General features: G+C 39.2%; 1 long non-coding RNA gene across 1 annotated transcript in view; it reads right to left on the bottom strand.

The window, feature by feature from the left end:
- LOC114897530 overlaps positions 1-18,328 on the bottom strand; it is a 492,432-nt gene that overhangs the window by 179,962 nt on the left and 294,142 nt on the right. The window lies entirely within an intron of this gene.

Below are 18,328 nucleotides of genomic sequence, written 5' to 3'. Positions count from 1 at the left end.
CTGAAATTAACATAGCTATTCTTGCTTTTTTCTGATTAGTGTAAGCATGGAATATTTTTCTCCATCCATTTACTTTTAGTCACATGTGTCTTTATATTTAAAGCAGGTTTCTTAGAGACAACGTAGATTTGGCTCATGTTTGTTGATCCACTCTGTCAATCGGTCTTTTAATTGGTGCATTTAGACCACTGATATTCAAAATGATTATTAGTAGAGTTGGGTTAACATCTACTATTTTTTTTTTTACTGTTTTCATTCATTGGGCTTGTTCTTTATTCCTATTCTTGTCTCCCACTGTTTTTCTGTCTTGTATGCTTTTAAACACTTACATGATCCCATTTTTCTCCTTCCTTAGCATGTTAATTGTACTCTTTTTAGTGGTTGCCTTGGATTTTATAATATGTTTTTACAGCTAACAAAAGTTCTCTTTCAAATACCATTATACCACTTCATGGGTAGTATAAGTTCCTTAAAAACACAGTACTCCTATACCTCCTCCCATCCATCTCTTTTATCATTGCTGTCATTCACTTCACTTACATATAAGTATACATAAACATATATATATATATATACACACACACATACATGCATAGGATATATACATAAATACACAGAATCAAATACATTGTTATTATTTTGAACAAATTGTTATGTGCTAGGTCAATTAAGAAAAGTAAAAATTTTTAGTTTACTTTCACTTATTCCTTCTTCAATGCTTGCTTTCTTTATGTAGATCCAAGGTCTGCTCTGTAAAGAGCCTTTTTAAAAATATTTTTTTTGTAAGGCAGGTCAGTTAAGGACAAATTTTCTCCATTTTTGTTTGTCTGAGATACCCCTTATTTTCTCTTCACTTTAGAAGGATAATTTTGCAAGGTACATAATTCTAGGTAGTGAGGGTTCTTCCTCAACATTTTAATATTTTCATTCCACTCTCTTCTTTCTTGAATGGTTTCTGAAGAAAAGTTAGATATAATTCTTATCTTTGTTCCTCTATATGTAAGCCCCCACCCCGGTTATTTTAAGGAATTTTTTTTGGAATCTTTGATTTTCTGTAAATGGAAGAAAATATACCTTAGTTTGGTTTTTTTCAGGGTTTTTTTTTTTGGCATCTATCTTGCCTGGTATTCTCTGATCTTCCTGGATCTTTGGTTTTCGTGTTTGACATTTGTGGAAAGTATCAGTCATTACTGTTTCAAATATGTCATCCTTTCCTTTCTCTTTTCTTCTTCTGGTATTCTTATTAAACTTATGTTACACCTTCTGTAGCTGTCTCACATTCCTTGGATATTCCATTCTGATATTTCTCTTAGTCATTTTTCTCTTTGCTTTTTGGTTTGAGGATTCTATTGACGTATTTTCTAATTCAGACATTCTCTTCTCTGCTCTGTGTGTTCTACTCATCAGTCCATCAAAAGCATTCCTCATTTATGTTACAGTGTCTTTATACCTAGTACTTTTTTTTTGGTCCTTAGAATTTCTACCTCTCTGCTTACCCTGCCCATCTGTTCTTAAACACTGTCTACTTTTCCATTAGAGCCCTTAGCATATTAATCATAGTTGGTTTAAATTTCTAGTCTGGTAGTTCCAACATCCATGCCAGGTCAGGGTCTAATGCTTTCTCTGTCTTTTCAAATTGTGTTTGTTGCCCTTTGGTGTGTCTTGTCATTTTTGTGTGATAGGTGGACAGTGTGTACTAGGTAAAAGACACCACTGAAAGTAGGCCTTTAGTAATGTGGTGATGAGGTGTGGGGAGAGGGAAAAAGTACTACAGTCCTATAATTAGGTCTCAATCTTTTAGTGAGCCTGTGTCCCTTGTCTGTGAAATTCTTAAGTGTTTCTCAGTCTTTTTCTCCTCTCTTAGGTGTGACAGGATGGCTAGAGTGGTCTAGAGTTGAGTATTTCCCTTCTGCCACATAGAAGGCTAGATCCAGCTGAAGTTGTCCATTTCCTTTCACCAGGTTAGTCAGACTCCGATAATACCCCAGCAGGTTGGCCTCTGATTAACTAGTTCCCCCTGATAGCAGGCTTTATTAAGAACAGAGTGCTCTGAAATATTTAAATATGGCTCTTTTACCCCTTCCCCTGACAGAAGCCTGAGAGTATTTTTTTCCCAGATATTTACTGTGGGAATCTGGTCAAGCTCTGGGTGGTACCTCTCTAAATATTATGCACCTGCCATGACTAGGTCCCCCTGGAGTTTTTAAATCTGAGACGCATCCACATTGTGCCTTCAGCTCTTCATCAGTTGCAGTTCAGGTTTACTACCCCTGCACTAGCTCCCGTGGCAGTTTCTGCCTCCAAGCCTCTGTTCCAGTAAGCTGTGACCCCGTGTTTTTCTCTGTCTACGATACTGGTGGAAGTGTTTTGCCCTGTGTCCTCCTCTCTTATGGATCCAGGAAGAGTTGTTGATTTTTCAGCCTGTTTCAGCTTTCTACACATTGTTAGGACAGAGTGGGTAACTTCCAACCTCCCTGCATACAGAACTATCAACTCTGTCCTAATATTTTGGTATTTACTAATATTTATTTTTCATAAGTTGAAAATATTTGAGATAATAAAATATGAATTAATTACATATTAATCATACTTAAATACTTACATAATTGCTTTTGTAACCATATAAATATACAGGGATTATTCCTAACAGGAAAATAATTTTTAATTGTTATATAAGTATCTGTAAGTTTTTACATACTTGTGTGGTTTATTTAATTGGGAAGACATGTGTTACAGAGAAATGAGCCACTGAATAATTGGTCACCAAATTTTAGTGCTTATCCAGGCTGTTTTTTTACCTACGTATAATGTAGTGAGGTATTTATATTGTATACATAATTTTCCATGTAGGTATACAGTTTACTTATTTTGGGGACAAGGGTTTCCATAACTTTTATGAACATCTCAAATAGATATGACCACAAAAACAAACAAAATTATTACTCTAAGGCATCAGGAACAAACTTTCACCAGTAAATGCTGCAATGATATATTTATATTGAATGCTACATTTACATTTAGCTGTCAACTGAGAGAAGAAGAAAATGTCTTTTAAAAGTTCAGAAATATGATACCTTTGCCTACAAGTTTAGGAAAACACTTCAATTTTTAAATTTCTGTCTTATCTGATTCTGTTGCTCTGAGAAACTATTATTTTCATTATAGAATTAATGGATGCATAAAATCTCAAATGAACCAATTATCACTGAATTTCCAGAAATATTCAGTTACATAGGTGCTGGGGGCTGGCATGTGTTCCTACAAAAGTCTCAAGTTTGGAGCCCTAACCTCCATAGCTCAGAATTTGACTACATTTGGAGAGAGAGCCTTTAAAGGGTTTATTAGGTTGGAATTGAAATTAAGATCATTAGGATGGGCCCTAATCCAATCTGGCTGGTGTCTTTACAGGAATAGGAAATCAACAATTGGAGATGCAAGGGGCCCGTGGACACAGAGGAAAGGCCATATGAGGACACAGCGAGGAGATGGCCACCTTCAAGTCAAGGAGACAGGCCTCAGAAGAAACCAAACCTGCTGACACCTTGATGTTAGACTTCTAGTCTCCACAACTGTGAGAAAATAAATTTCTTTTGTTTAAGCTTTCAGTCTATAGTACTTTGTTATGTCAGCCCTGAAAACCAGTACATTCGTATACTGTAGGAAGAAAACAGTTGGAGGATTCACTCAGAATAAGCAATGACACACTCTACTTTTAAACTCTCTTTAAAAATGAAGAACAAAGGTATTCTCATAGACTCAAGGAATAAGTAAATGAGAAACAAATACATATTTAAAAACTAAAGTATGTGCTTCAGGCAGAAAGAAAATGATTCCACATGGAAATACAGAAATGTGAGAAGCAAGGAAAAACCCTGAAAATGGTAGCAATCGTGAATAAAATTGAAAATGACTCTGCTAAACAACAACTGCAAGTTCCTATAAAGTCCAATAATATGTACTTCAATAGACATATTCATGACAATGCAAAAGTTGAGAAAGGAGTAAATAGAGCTTAATGGTTTGAAGGTACCATTGGTACTGTGGGAAGTGGTAAAAACAGTAATTTACTTTAGACTCAATACATTAAAATTATGCTGTAATCTTTATGGTAGGTGGTGAAAGAATAGTAAAAGAATGAATAAATAGTAAGCTAGTAGATTGCAAAATGAAATACTAAAATATATTCAGTTAATCAAATGAAGGCAATGAGATAAAAGGAATGTAGAAGAGATGGGTCAAAGAGAAAAGAAAGAGTAAAATGAGTGGTAACAGTTATACCAATAAGTGTAAATAAATTAAACATGCCAAATAAAGCACTAAGAGCATCAGCCTGGGGGGGGGAAAAAACCCATAAAAACACTTTGCTGCTAATAATAAAACCCAAAAAACAAAAATACAAAAAAAAAACCCTTAAATATATGGACTCAGAAAGGTTAAAAGCAAAGAGAAAAAGGAAAACCATGAAAGTACTAACAACAAGAAAGTGGCTCTATCTAGACTAATATCATAAATTCAACTTTAAAGCAAAAAAAAAAGTCATTACTAGAGAAAAAGAAACATATTTCACATGGTGAATATGCATAGTTAAATGACTGTTTTGATGACCTCAACTGTGCACCTCTTACTGTATCTGTGGCCTTTGAAATTCATTGAACTAAATAGTTGGAGTATATTTTCTCACCCCTCTAATTTGTGCTTGTCGATGCTACTTGTTTCTGTGAAATTAAGAAAAAAAAAGATAGCAGACTGAGCAGAGGTAGGGGCTTGATGAAGCATGTGTGTGTTTTATTTTTTTCTCTTGCTTCTCTGCAGTACTTGTGAGAATATGCCTGAGATATCCTTTTGTAAGGACTTTAGAGACATGTAGATAAAAGAAACACATGGAAGAGAGATGGGTTAATCCAATCAAGCCGGTCATAGACAAGCCAATGATCAGAAAACTTCCAAAAATGGGGTGGGAGGATGGGAAAGACCAGGAAAATCTACAGAGTAAAGGAACCAACCTTCATCTGACTGGGATTGAAGAAGTTAACCCAAAAGAGAACAGGACAACGAGTCAACCTGTAGACACATAGGCAATATTAAATCATTTTGTAAAGTCATTATGTTTGGAGATGATTTGTTATCCATCATTATTATATAAAACAGATAACTGATACAGAAACTGGTACTAGAAATATGACGCTGTCAAAAAAATCTATACCATGGAATTGACTTTGGTACCTGACAATGGATAGACGCTGAAAAAACTGGAAAAACAAACTGATCGCAAAGGCTGAAAAATGGCAAGGAACTTGTTGTAGGAGGCTTGAAATACAGCTACCAGTGTTTTGCAGTAGTGAAACAATCATAAGACTATCACCTGAATTAAATTAGAAAATAGGAAAAATGTGCCTAATGAACACTTGGAAGTTTTTAAATTGCTTTATGAAATACTGAAGATTCAGTATGCTCTTAAGAGCTACAAATGATAAGCTTCTATGAGAAAGAAACAAACTAGAAAAGATAAAGCAGAACTTACAGAAAATAAAGAACAAAGAAAACTTGATGAGTTTGATAAGAAAGTATCATCTCCAAAATTCCTAGATGGCAAAATATTCCTATAGGGTCTTCGCTCGTGGTGCAGTGGTTAAGAACCCGCCTGCCAATGCAGGGGACACGGGCTCAAGCCCCGGTCTGGGAAGATCCCACATGCTGCGGAGCAACTAAGCCCATGCACCACAACTACTGAGCCTGTACTCTAGAGCCCGCAAGCCACAACTACGGAGCCTGTGTGCCACAACTACTGAAGCCCACGCACCTAGAACCAGTGCTCAGCAACAAGAGAAGCCACCGCAGTGAGAAGCCTGCACACCACAACAAAGAGTAGCCCCTGCTTGCCACAACTAGAGAAAGGCCGTGTGCAGCAACGAAGATCCAACACAGCCACAAATAAAAAAATAAATTTATTTTAAAAACCTATTCCCAAAGGAAAATATGTTATGGAGTTGAAAGTTAAAAGGATGTGGCAGGAAAATGCTTGTGAATTAAGATAATGTGTAGGATATTATCTCAGCTAGGAAAAAAGAGCTCCCATAATCCTAGGAACATTGTGTGATGCATCAGCATATCATGCCCAAAATGAGTTTATCTAGGGAGAGAAGCATACATATTTCTAAGGGAATTATACGAGTGGATTCTGGTAAATGATGTGTAATGGAATCACATTTATAGACAACCCACCAAGTTTCTAAGGGAATTTAACTGGCTAATTTCTCCAGCCTGGACTAAAATGGACTGATATTGTTTTAAAATGAAAACAAACAAACAAAAAAACCCTCTCTCACATCTTTCTGCAGACAGAATGACGATTAAAAAAACATGAAAAAGTCTCAAAATTTCCAGCATCCTTTTCAGAAGTGATCAAGGAGTGGAACCAGAAAGGATTTATGTTCAAAGTACCAGGGACAAGAGATGTCCAAAAAAATGGGTTGAGGAACTACTCCCAGGCATTATAATTAAGGCCAAAATGAAAAACATTCCCCAAACTTGGGGTATTTGCCATGATTTCCCAAGCTAGATTTCTGAATACTAATAAAACAATAACTGCTACATGTCCATTGTACCCACTCTTGAGTAGGAAATTCTACTGTAGTTATCTTTTCCTTGTTGCACTATTAAGGTTTAGGATGGGGTGAGTAGATAACTTCTTTTTTGTCAAGAATTCTTCAGGACATGACAAACCATGTACAAGGAAGCATACATTGATTTAATATAGATCACAAGATTCTGGAAAATGAACGTGATGCAATTGAATGAAACTTTGGGGGAAACTGGGAGAGAACTGATCGTATTTTTCACATGGACGGTTTGTAAATAATTGTGACCAGGCACTGATTTGTGGTTGATTGCACTGACTGCCCAGAATCTTCAGCTCTATTTGTATAACAGCTTTTTGTCTTATGGCTTTGCATTCTTTCTCACTAAAGAGGTAGAGTCTATTTCCCCACACCTTGTATATAAGCTTTGCCATGTGACAATCTGCACTGGTCATCAATTTATTGCTTTTCAACTCTGAATTCTCCCTCAGGACCTGCTCTGCAATAACGGACGAGACATTGTAAATATTTCTACTTTACAGTGAGCACAACACTCTGTCATCAAAGGTCACTAAAGGACAATGAAGGAAGAAAAAACTCCTAAGTTTGAGTGTTCTAAATTTTTACTTTTTCTTGCCTCTTACTTCATAATCTGTCTATGGTCACAAGTGGGGACATCCAGGGAATTTCTGCCCAAGCCACATGCCCAGAGTAGCATCCCTCAGTGATCTTACGGCCCTGGCCTGACCTTGGTGACTTCTCAGGGCCCTCCTGATGCACAGAGTGTATGCTCCAGGACTGACAGCAAGGGCAACACTCCACCTCCCTCTGTGTGCCTACTGAAAAGTCTTAGCTTGTCTGCATGGTGGAGGGTTATCTTCCAAATAACCCTGCATGTTCTTGATATAGACACTGTATCTTCTGATGCAGACACTGCACGCTCCCAGCCTCATGCCCACAGAAACGCACTGTGCAAACTCCTACTAGCCTAGGCTTAAGTGCACCCTGCAGGGTTGTTTCCACTGGCTCTCCTGACATGGAAACCATGTGCTTCAGCCTTCATGAACAAGAGAGGTGCCATGACACCCTCTATGTGCCTGTTTACCAGCCTCGATTCTCCTTTGCCCTGATGGTCATTCTTCATGGACCTTCTACATGGACTCTGTGTGTTCCCTGTTTCCCAACTACAGTGACATCCCAAATCCCACTGCATGCCTACCCACCAGGCTTGACTCACCTGCAAATTTGAAGGTTATCACCTGATTGCCAGAAAACTGGACTAGCTCTGGCAGAAGCAATCTAGTGTATATCTCTGCCAACAAATGGGCTTAAGCCACACCTTCTCTAATGAGATTTGACCCCTAGCTTTAGAAAGGGTCTAAAGGGTCTACCCTTCCTCTCTAATTTCGTTCTTCCTTAAGGACTCTCTCAAAACCCTAGGCTATCCATTAGTTATCTTTCCTTTTTATAGGTTGCTCTCCTAAAATAGTTTCATAACTACTTACATTAAACTTCTATTTAAACAACTATGCCATTTGTCTCCTGATTGGTCCCAGACTGATATGCTTATCTTGCCTAATAGGATGTTAGCAGATTTCTTACCAGCAAAGGCTTGAAAGAGTGTTGCATGTTTCTACTTTGTCTTATTTCTCTGTAGCTATCATTAGAATATTCCATGAAAACTAACCAGATCAAGGAACAGAAAAAAATTGTAAGCATGAAAATCACATGAAGGAGAGCAGAGTTTTCACATAACTTATAAGGGAGCTGAGCCAAGATCAGCAGAATTGGCCTAGGTGACCCACAGCTGACTTCAGATGCATCAGTGAGCCTGGCTTTGACCATAAATTTTGTCCAGTCCATATGCTTGTTAGAAATATATCCTGTCTGGAGCCACTAGTTGTGGTATAATTCTTTATATAAGAAGAGAGTGGCAAAAGATAGCTGACCCAAAGGCCAATATATACGGAAATCCTAACTCCACAATCTTAAATCTGTATGACACCAATAATCCAGTTTTAAAATGAATAAAGCAATAGAAAACAAAATTAAAGGAGAAATGTTAAAATCCCCAACTTTACACCATTTAATGTAATGGGAAAAATCCAGAAGCTATCAAAAAAGGACAAACTCAGTATAAACTGACAGAAGAAAAATATTGAGCAAGCATTTAACTGAAGATTCTCAAAACATACGCAAAGTTGCTCGGCACTACTGTCATCAATGAACTGCCAACTAAAAGCCCAATGCAATATTACTGCAGGCACACCATAATGGCTAAAGAAAAAGAAAGAAACCACTCTCTTCCAGTTATCTACTGCAGCAGAATGAAACACCTCAAAACTTCGTGGAGTAAAACACATCAATTTCCCTCTCATGTTTCGAGAATTCCAGCAGCCTTACATGGGGGATTCTTGTGTTCTACATGGAACTGAAGGGGTCTAGTGGCTGGGCTGGTGGGAAATATTTAACACAACTTCACTCTTGTGACTGGCATAGAAGGTTTGCTGGAAGACTGGGATTAACTGATACTGTCAACCAGCCCTCCCTAGCTTGATGGTCTGAGGGTGGTCAGACTGTTTACATGGTGGCCCAGAGTTCCAAGTGAGGGGCCTTCAAGATGCCCCAAGAGAAGCTGAGATGTTTCCTATTATTATAAGTAAAATTCCAGAACTTCCGTTGCAGTCTGTTGGCCAAGGAATTCATCTACGCCAGCCCTGATTCAAGAGGAACAGAATTAGACTCCACCTCTCAACAGGAAAATGAGGCAAGAATTGCTAGCCATTAATAACCTACACAATTACAAGTATGTGCATGGGGGGTAAATACCTGGTTGATGGGAGTGTAAAACGGTATATCCAGTTCTGAAAACTGTTTGGCATTATCCTCTAATCATATGCGTGTCTGAACATACAGTAATTATACTCCTAGATAAGTACATAAATGTAAATACAGATTCTCCAAAAGACATGAACTGAAATGATACTGTAGTGCTGTTGTGCCCCAAATGGGAGAACACAGGAATATCCTTTAACAGTAAAATGACTAAAAGGTGTGTGACAGATTACAACCTCCCATCCAACACTCTTCTTAAAATAAGATTTTGACAATGTTATTCCAAAGGAGTGGGATGTGTATTACTTCTCTCCTCTTGAATCTGGGTGGATTGATGGTTACTGTTAGAGTGACACTATGTGACTTTTGAAGCTAAGTCATGAAATAAGCCTGAGTTCCTGCCTGATTCTCTTGGGATGCTCACTCTTAGAACCAAGCACTGTGCCATAGGGAGCCCAAATATTCCACTGAGAGACCAGCCTGGAGAGAAATGCACCTTGCGTGAGCCCAGAGCTGCCAGCTTGCGCCAACAGGCCTGAGACATCAGTGTTGGGACCAGAAAGCAGGTAAAGCCCTAAAGCCTTCCTTAGAAAAGTGTTAGTGAGATACTGAAAGGCCTCAGGGAGGCTGTTAGTGAAGATGTAAAGGAAGGACATGTTATTGGAAGTTTGAGGAAAGAGGCCCCATGTTATGCACGAATGGCACTGTTGGTAACACTGCCCCCTTCAGGACTGGGGAAGGTGGGAACAGTACCCAGTGAGCCAGATGACCTAGCTGAGGAGATTTTCAGATAGAATATTTGAAGGGCCACCTGTTATCTTCTGTTAGGATTAAAAGTGAGAAGAGAGACATGACTTCAGAAATGTTTAAACAGTAAAAGCCAGGACATACTGAGTTGTAAAATAAAACTGTTTCTCATCTCCAATCTCTCCTCGTGGCAAAATATTCTCAGATTATGAATCTTAAAGACATTATTCCAGGGACCTTCAAGATGGCAGAGGAGTAAGACGAGGAGATCACCTTCCTCCTAAGAAATACAACAAAAAAACATCTACATCTGGTACAACTCCTACAGAACACCTACTGAACGCTGGCAGAAGACCTCAGGCTTCCCAAAAGGCAAGAAAATCCCCATGTACCTGGGTAGGGCAAAAGAAAAAAGAAAAAACAGAGACAAAAAAATAGGGACAGGACATGCACCTCTGGGAGGGAGCTGTGAAGAAGGAAAAGTTTCTACACACTAGGAAGACCCTTCACTGATGGGGGGTGGGGGGAGCTTCAGAGCCACGGAGGAGAGCACAGCAACAGGGGTGCAGAGGGCAAAGCAGAGAGATTCCCGCACAGAGGATCGGTGCCAACCAGCACTCACCAGCCCGAGAGGCTTGTCTGCTCACCTGCCAGGGTGGGTGGGGTTGGGAGCTGAGGCTCGGGCTTTGGAGGGCAGATCCCCACCAGAGGACTGGGATTGGCGGCGTGAATGCAGCCTGAAGGGGCTAGTGCGCCACAGCTAGCCAGCAGGGAGTCCAGGAAAAAGCCTGCACCTGCGTAAGAGGCAAGAGACCATTGTTTCGGGGATGCGCAAGGAGAGCGGATTCAGAGCCCTGCCTAAACGAGCTCCAGAGACGGGTGCAAGCCGCAGCTAACAGATCGGACCCCAGAGATGAGCATGAGACACTAACGCTGCTGCTGCAGCCACCAAGAAGCCTGTGTGCAAGGGTAGGTCACTATCCACAGCGCCCTCCCCTCCTCTCCCCCAGGAGCCTGTGCAGCCTGCCACTGCCAGGGTCCCGTGATCCAGGGACAACTTACCCGGGAGAACACACGGCACACCTCAGGCTGTTGCAAAGTCATACTGGCCTCTGTGCTGCAGGCTCGCCCCACGTCCCAATTATAAATACTGTACCCCTCCCTCGCCCAGGCCTGAATGAGCCAAAGCCCCCTAAACAACCGTTGCTTTAACTCCATCCTGTCTGGGTGGGGAACAGATGCCTGAGGGCGACCTACAAGCAGAGGTGGGGCCAAAAGCAAAGCTAAACCCCAGGAGCTGTGCGAACAAAGAAGAGAAAGGGAAGTCTCTCCCAGAAGCCTCAGGAGCAGCAGATTAAATCTCCACCATCAATTTGATGTACCTGCATCTGTGGAATACCTGAATAGACAACGAATGTTCCCAAAATTGAGGCAGTGGACTTTGGGAGCAACTGTAGACTTGGGGTTTGCTCTCTACAACTGATTTGTTTTTGATTTTTATGTTTACCTTAGTGTAGTTTTTAGCACTTGTTATCATTGGTGGATTTCTTTATTGGTTTTGTTGCTCTCTTTTTTATTATTATTTTATTTTAATAATTATGTTTTATTTTAATTTTTATTTATTTTTTCTTTTTTTTCTCCCTTTTCTTCTGAGCCATGCGGCTGACAGGGTCTTGGTGCTCCGGCCTGAGCCTCTGAGGTGGGAGAGGTGAATTCAGGACACTGGACCACCAGAGACCTCCCGGCCCCACATAATATCAATCAGCAAGAGCTCTCCCACAGATATCCATCTGAACACAAAGACCCAGTTCCACACAACGGCCAGCAGACTCTAGTGCTGCACGCCCCACATCAAACAATTAGCAAGACAGGAACACAGCCCCACCCATTAGCAGAGAGGCTGACTAAAATCATACTAAGTTTACAGACACCAAAAAACACACCACTGGATGTGGCCCTGCCCACAAGAAAGACAAGATCCAGCCCCACCCACCAGAACACAGGCACCAGTCCCCTCCACCAGGAAGACTACACAAGCCGCTGAACCAATCTCACCAACTGGGGGCAGACACTCAAAACAACATGAACTATGAACCTGCAGCCTGAGAAAACGATACCACAAACACAGTAAGTTAAGCAAAATGAGAAGACACAGAAACACACAGCAGATGAAGAAGTAAAAACACATCAGGCCAAACAAATGAAGAGGAAATAGGCAGCCTACCTGAAAAGGAATTCAGAGTAATGATAAAGATATCCAAAATCTTGGAAATAGAATGGAGAAAATACAAGAAATGTTTAACAAGGACCTAGAAGAACTAAAGAGCAAACAATGATGAACAACACAATAGATGAAATTAAAAATTCTCTAGAAGGAATCAATAGCAGAATAACTGACGAGGAAGGAATAAATGACCTGGAAGATAAAACAGGGGAAATAACTACCTCAGAGCAGAATAAAGAGAAAAGAATGAAAAGAATTGAGGACAGTCTCAGAGACCTCTGGGACAACATTAAATGCACGAACATTCGAATTACAGGGGTCCCAGAAGAAGAAGAGAAAAAGAAAGGGTCTGAGAACATATTTGAAGACATTATAGTTGAAAACTTCCTAACATAGGAAAGGAAATAATTCCAGGAAGAGAGAGTCACATACAGGATAAATCCAAGGAGAAGCACGGCAAGACACAATCAAACTATCAAAAATTAAATACAAAGAAAAAATATTAAAAGCAGCAAGGGAAAAGCAACAAATAACATACAAAGGAACCCCCACAAGGTTAACAGCTGATCTTTCAGCAGAAACTCTGCAAGCCAGAATGGAGTGGCAGGATATATTTAAAGTGATGAAAGGGGAAAACCTACAACCATCAGTATTCTACTCAGCAAGGATCTCATTCAGATTTGACGGAGAAATTAAAACCTTTACAGACAAGCAAAAGTTAAGAGAATTCAGCATCACCAAACCAGCTTTACGACAACTTCTCTAGGCAGGAAACAAAAGACAAGGAAAAAACCTACAATAAAAAACCCAAAACAATTAAGAAAATGGTAATAGTAACATACATATTGATAATTACAGTAAATATAAATGGATTAAATGCTCCAACCAAAAGACATAGACTGGCTGAATGGATACGAAAACAAGACCTGTATATATGCTGACTACAAGAGACCCACTTCAGACCTAGAGACACATACAGCCTGAAAGTGAGGGGATGGAAAAACATATTCCATGCAAATGTAAATCAAAAGAAAGCTAGAGGAGCAATCCACATATAAGACAAAATAGACTTTAAAATAAAGACTATTACAAGAGACAAAGAAGGACACTACATAATGATCAAGGGATCAATCCAAGAAGAAGATATAACAATTGTAAATATTTATGCACCCAACATAGGAGCACCTCAACACATAAGGCAAATGCTAACAACAATAAAGGAGAAATTGACAATAACACAACAACAGCAGGGGACTTTAACACCCCACTTTCACCAATGGACAGATCATCCAAAATGAAAATAAATAAGGAAATACAAGCTTTAAATGACACATTAAACATGATGGACTTAACTGATATTTATAGGACATGCCACCCAAAAACAACAGAATACACGTTCTTCTCAAGTGCTCATGGAACATTCTCCAGGATACATCATACCTTGGATCACAAACCACACATTGGTAATTTTAAGAAAACTGAAATCGTATCAAGTATCTTTTCCAACCACATATGCTCTGAGACTACATATGATTTACAGGAAAAAACTGTAAAAAATACAAACACATGGAGGCAAAACAATACACTACTAAATAACCAAGAGATCATGGAAGAAATCAAAGAGGAAATAAAAAATACCTAGAAATAAATGACAATGAAAACATGATGACCCAAAACCTATGGGATGCAGCAAAAGCGGTTCTAAGAGGGAAGTTTATAGCAATACAATCCTACCTCAAGCAACAAGAAAAATCTGACATAAACAACCTAGCTTTACACCTAAAGCAATTAGAGAAAGAAGAACAAAAAAACCCCAAAGTTAGCAGAAGGAAAGAAATCATAAAGATCAGATCAGAAACAAAGAAAAAAGAAATGAGGGAAACAACTGCAACGATCAATAAAACTAAAATCTGGTTCTTTGAGAAGATAAATAAAATTGGTAAATCTTTAGCCAGACTCATCAAGAAAAAAAGGGAGAAGACTCAAATCAATAGAATTAGAAATGAAAAAGGAGAAGTAACAACTGACACTGCAGAAATACAAAGGATCATGAGAGATTACTACAAGCAACTATATGCCAATAAAATGGACAACATGGAAGAAAAGGACAAACTCTTAGAAAAGCACAACCTTCCAAGACTGAATCAGGAAGAAACAGAAAATATAAACAGACGAATCACAAGCACTGAAATTGAAAATGTGATTAAAAATCTTCCAAGAAACAAAAGCCCAGGATCAGATGGCTTCACAGGCAAATTCTCTCAAACGTTTAGAGAAGAGCTAACACCTATCTTTCTCAACCTCTTCCAAATATAATAGACAGAGGAAGCCTCCTAAACTCATTCTGCGAGGCCACCATCACCCTGATACCAAAACCAGACAAAGATATCACAAAAAAAGAAAAATACAAGCCAATATCACTGATGAACATAGATGCAAAAATCCTCAACAAGATACCAGCAAACAGAATCCAACAGCACATTAAAAGTATCATACACCATGATCAAGTGGGGTTTATCCCAGGAATGCAGGGATTCTTCAATATATGCAAATCAATGTGATACACCATATTAACAAATTGAAGGATAAAAACCATATAATCATCTCAATAGACGCAGAGAAAGCTTTGACAAAATTCAACACCCATTTATGATAAAAAAAAAACTCTCCAGAAAGTAGGCATAGAGAGAACCTACCTCAACATAATAAAGGCCATATATGACAAACCCACAGCCAACATCATTCTCAATGATGAAAAACTGAAACCATTTCCTCTAAGATGAGGAATAAGACAAGGTTGTCCACTCTCACCACTATTATTCAACATAGTTTTGGAAGTTGTAGCCATAGCAATCAGAGAAGAAAAAGAAATAAAAGGAATCCAAATTGGAAAAGAAGAAGTAAAACTGTCACTGTTTGCAGATGACATGATACCATACACAGAGAATCCTAAAGGTGCTATCAGAAAACTACCAGAGCTAATCAATGACTCTGGTAAAGTAGCAGGATACAAAACTAATGTATAGAAATCTCTTGCTTTCCTATACATTAACGATGAAAAATCTGAAAGAGAAATTAAGGAAACACTCCCATTTACCACTGCAACAAAAAGAATAAAATCCCTAGGAATAAACCTACTTAAGGAGACAAAAGACCTGTATGCAGAAAACTATAAGACACTGATGAAAGAAATTAAAGACGATACAAACAGATGGAGAGATATACCATGTTCTTGGATTGGAAGAATCAACATGCGAAAATGACTATACTACCCAAAGCAATCTACAGTTTCAATGCAATCCCTATCAAACTACCAATGGCATTTTCCACAGAACTAGAACAAAGAATTCCACAATTTGTATGGAAACACAAAAGACCCCGAATAGCCAAAGCAATCTTGAGAAAGAAAAACGGAGCTGGAGGAATCAGGCTCCCTGACTTCAGACTATACTACAAAGCTACAGTAATCAAGACCGTATGGTACTGGCACCAAAACAGAAATACAGATCAATGGAACAGGATAGAAAACCCAGAGATAAACCCACACATATATGGTCACCTTACCTTTGATAAAGGGGGCAAGAATATACAATGGAGAAAAGACAGCCTCTTCAATAAGTGGTGCTGGAAGGACTTCCCTGGTGGCGCAGTGGTTGAGAGTCCGCCTGCCAATGCAGGGAACACGGGTTCGTGCCCTGGTCCGGGAAGATCCCACATGCTGTGGAGAGGCTGGGCCTGTAAGCCATGGCCACTGAGCCTGTGTGTCCGGAGCATGTGCTCCGCAATGGGAGAGGCCACAACAGTGAGAGGCCCATGTACTGCAAAAAAATAAAAAAAAATAAAAAAAAAAAATAATAATAATAAGTGGTGCTGGAAAAACTGGACAGGTACATGTATAAGTATGAGATTAGTTCACTCCCTAACACCATACACAAAAATAAGCTCAAAATGGATTAAAGACCTAAATGTAAGGCCAGAAACTATCAAACTCTTAGAGGAAAACATAGGCAGAACACTCTATGACATAAATCACAGCAAGATCCTTTTTGACTCACCTCCTAGAGAAATGGAAGTAAAACCAAAAATAAACAAATGGGACCTAATGAAACTTCAAAGCTTTTGCACAGCAAAGGAAACCAGAAACAAGACGAAAAGATAACCCTCAAAATGGGAGAAAATATTTGTAAACGAAGCAACTGACAAAGGATTAATCTCCGAAGTATACAAGCAGCTCATGCAGCTCAATATCAAAAAAACAAACGACCCAATCCCAAAATGGGCAGAAGTCCTACACAGACATTTCTCCAAAGAAGATATACAGATTACCAACAAACACATGAAAGGATGCTTAACGTCACTAATCATTAGAGAAATGCAAGTCAAAACCACAATGAGGTATCACCTCACACCAGTCAGAATGGCCATCAACAAAAAATCTACAAACGATAAATGCTGGAGAGAGTGTGGAGAAAAGAGAACCCTCCTGCACTATTGGTGAGAATGTAAATTGATACAGCCACTGTGGAGAACAGTACGGAGGTTCCTTAAAAAACTAAAAATAGAAGTACCATAAGACCCAGCAATCCCACTACTGGGCATATACCCTGAGAAAACCATAATTCAAAAAGAGACATGTACCACAATGTTCATTGCAGCTCTATTTACAATAGCCAGGACATGGAAGCAACCTAAGTGTCCATCGACAGATGAATGGATGAAGAAGATGTGGCACATATATACAATGGAATATTACTCAGCCATAAAAGGAAACGAAATTGAGTTATTTGTAGTGAGGTGGATGGACCTAGAGTCTGTCATACAGAGTGAAGTACATCTGAAAGAGAAAAACAAATACCGGATGCTAACACATATATATGGAATCTAAAAAAGAAAAAGTGGTCCTGACGAACCTAGAGACAGCACAGGAATAAAGACGCAGACGTACAGAGTGGACTTGAGCACACGGGGAGGGGGAAGGGGAAGCTGGGACGAAGCGAGAGAGTGGCATGGACATACATACACTACCAAATGTAAAATAGATAGCTAGTGGGAAGCAGCCGCATAGCACAGGGAGATCAGCTCAGTGCTTTGTGACCACCTAGAGGGGTGGGATAGGGAGGGTGGGAGGGAGACGCAAGAGGGAGGGGATATGGGGATATATGTACACGTATAGCTGATTCACTTTATTATACAGCAGGAACTAACACAACATTGTAAAACAATTATACTCCAATGAAGATGTTGAAAAAAAAAGACATTATTCCACAGTTGCCTTACAGAGAGAGAAAGGCAGAGAAAAGCTTATGGCTGTGGGTTCTGTCTGGTATGTCACACACATACACACATATATATCATGTATGACTGTTTTAAGCCACTATGTCTTCTACAGTAGTTACAGCACAGCAAGTATCACAGGAGCACTGTGGTATATTTACACAGCAGAACGCTACTATAGGCAATGAAAAACGACAAACCCTACAGATACAAACAAAAGCATATGGATGACTTCACAGTACGGTTAGGACCAAAAAGTGTATATAAGGCATGAATCAATGTTTAAGGTTTACAAGTGGACAAAATCATTTCGTTCTTAGAATTCATCATAGTGCCTTGTCTTGGAAGTAGTAAAGATTAGTAGGGGTACAAAATGAATTTTTCCTACCTTAGGTATCCTCTCTTTCTTGATCTGAGTGCTATTTCTGTGGGTGGGCTCGTTTTATAAGATTTTGTAAAGCTTTATAATTATGATTTGTGCCTTTGCTGTATGTTTAACTGTTATACTTGTGTCTGTCAGAATTCAGTCTTGGAAACAGAGGGAGATCAATGCAGTTAAAAGTGTTCTGGGTTCCAGCCTTGTCTGGAAGGACACAAAGGCACTGAGTTATGTTACACTCTAACAGTGTAACAACAATGCCTGGGGTGCATGCTGTAATCTGGAAGGTAA

This window comes from Monodon monoceros, unplaced genomic scaffold, assembly GCF_005190385.1.
Source record: "Monodon monoceros isolate NGI ecotype Baffin Bay Population unplaced genomic scaffold, NGI_Narwhal_1 Super_Scaffold_17, whole genome shotgun sequence".
Classification (NCBI taxonomy): domain Eukaryota; kingdom Metazoa; phylum Chordata; class Mammalia; order Artiodactyla; family Monodontidae; genus Monodon; species Monodon monoceros.
Note: the sequence above shows the minus strand (reverse complement) of the source record. Positions and strands in the feature narration are given on the sequence as shown.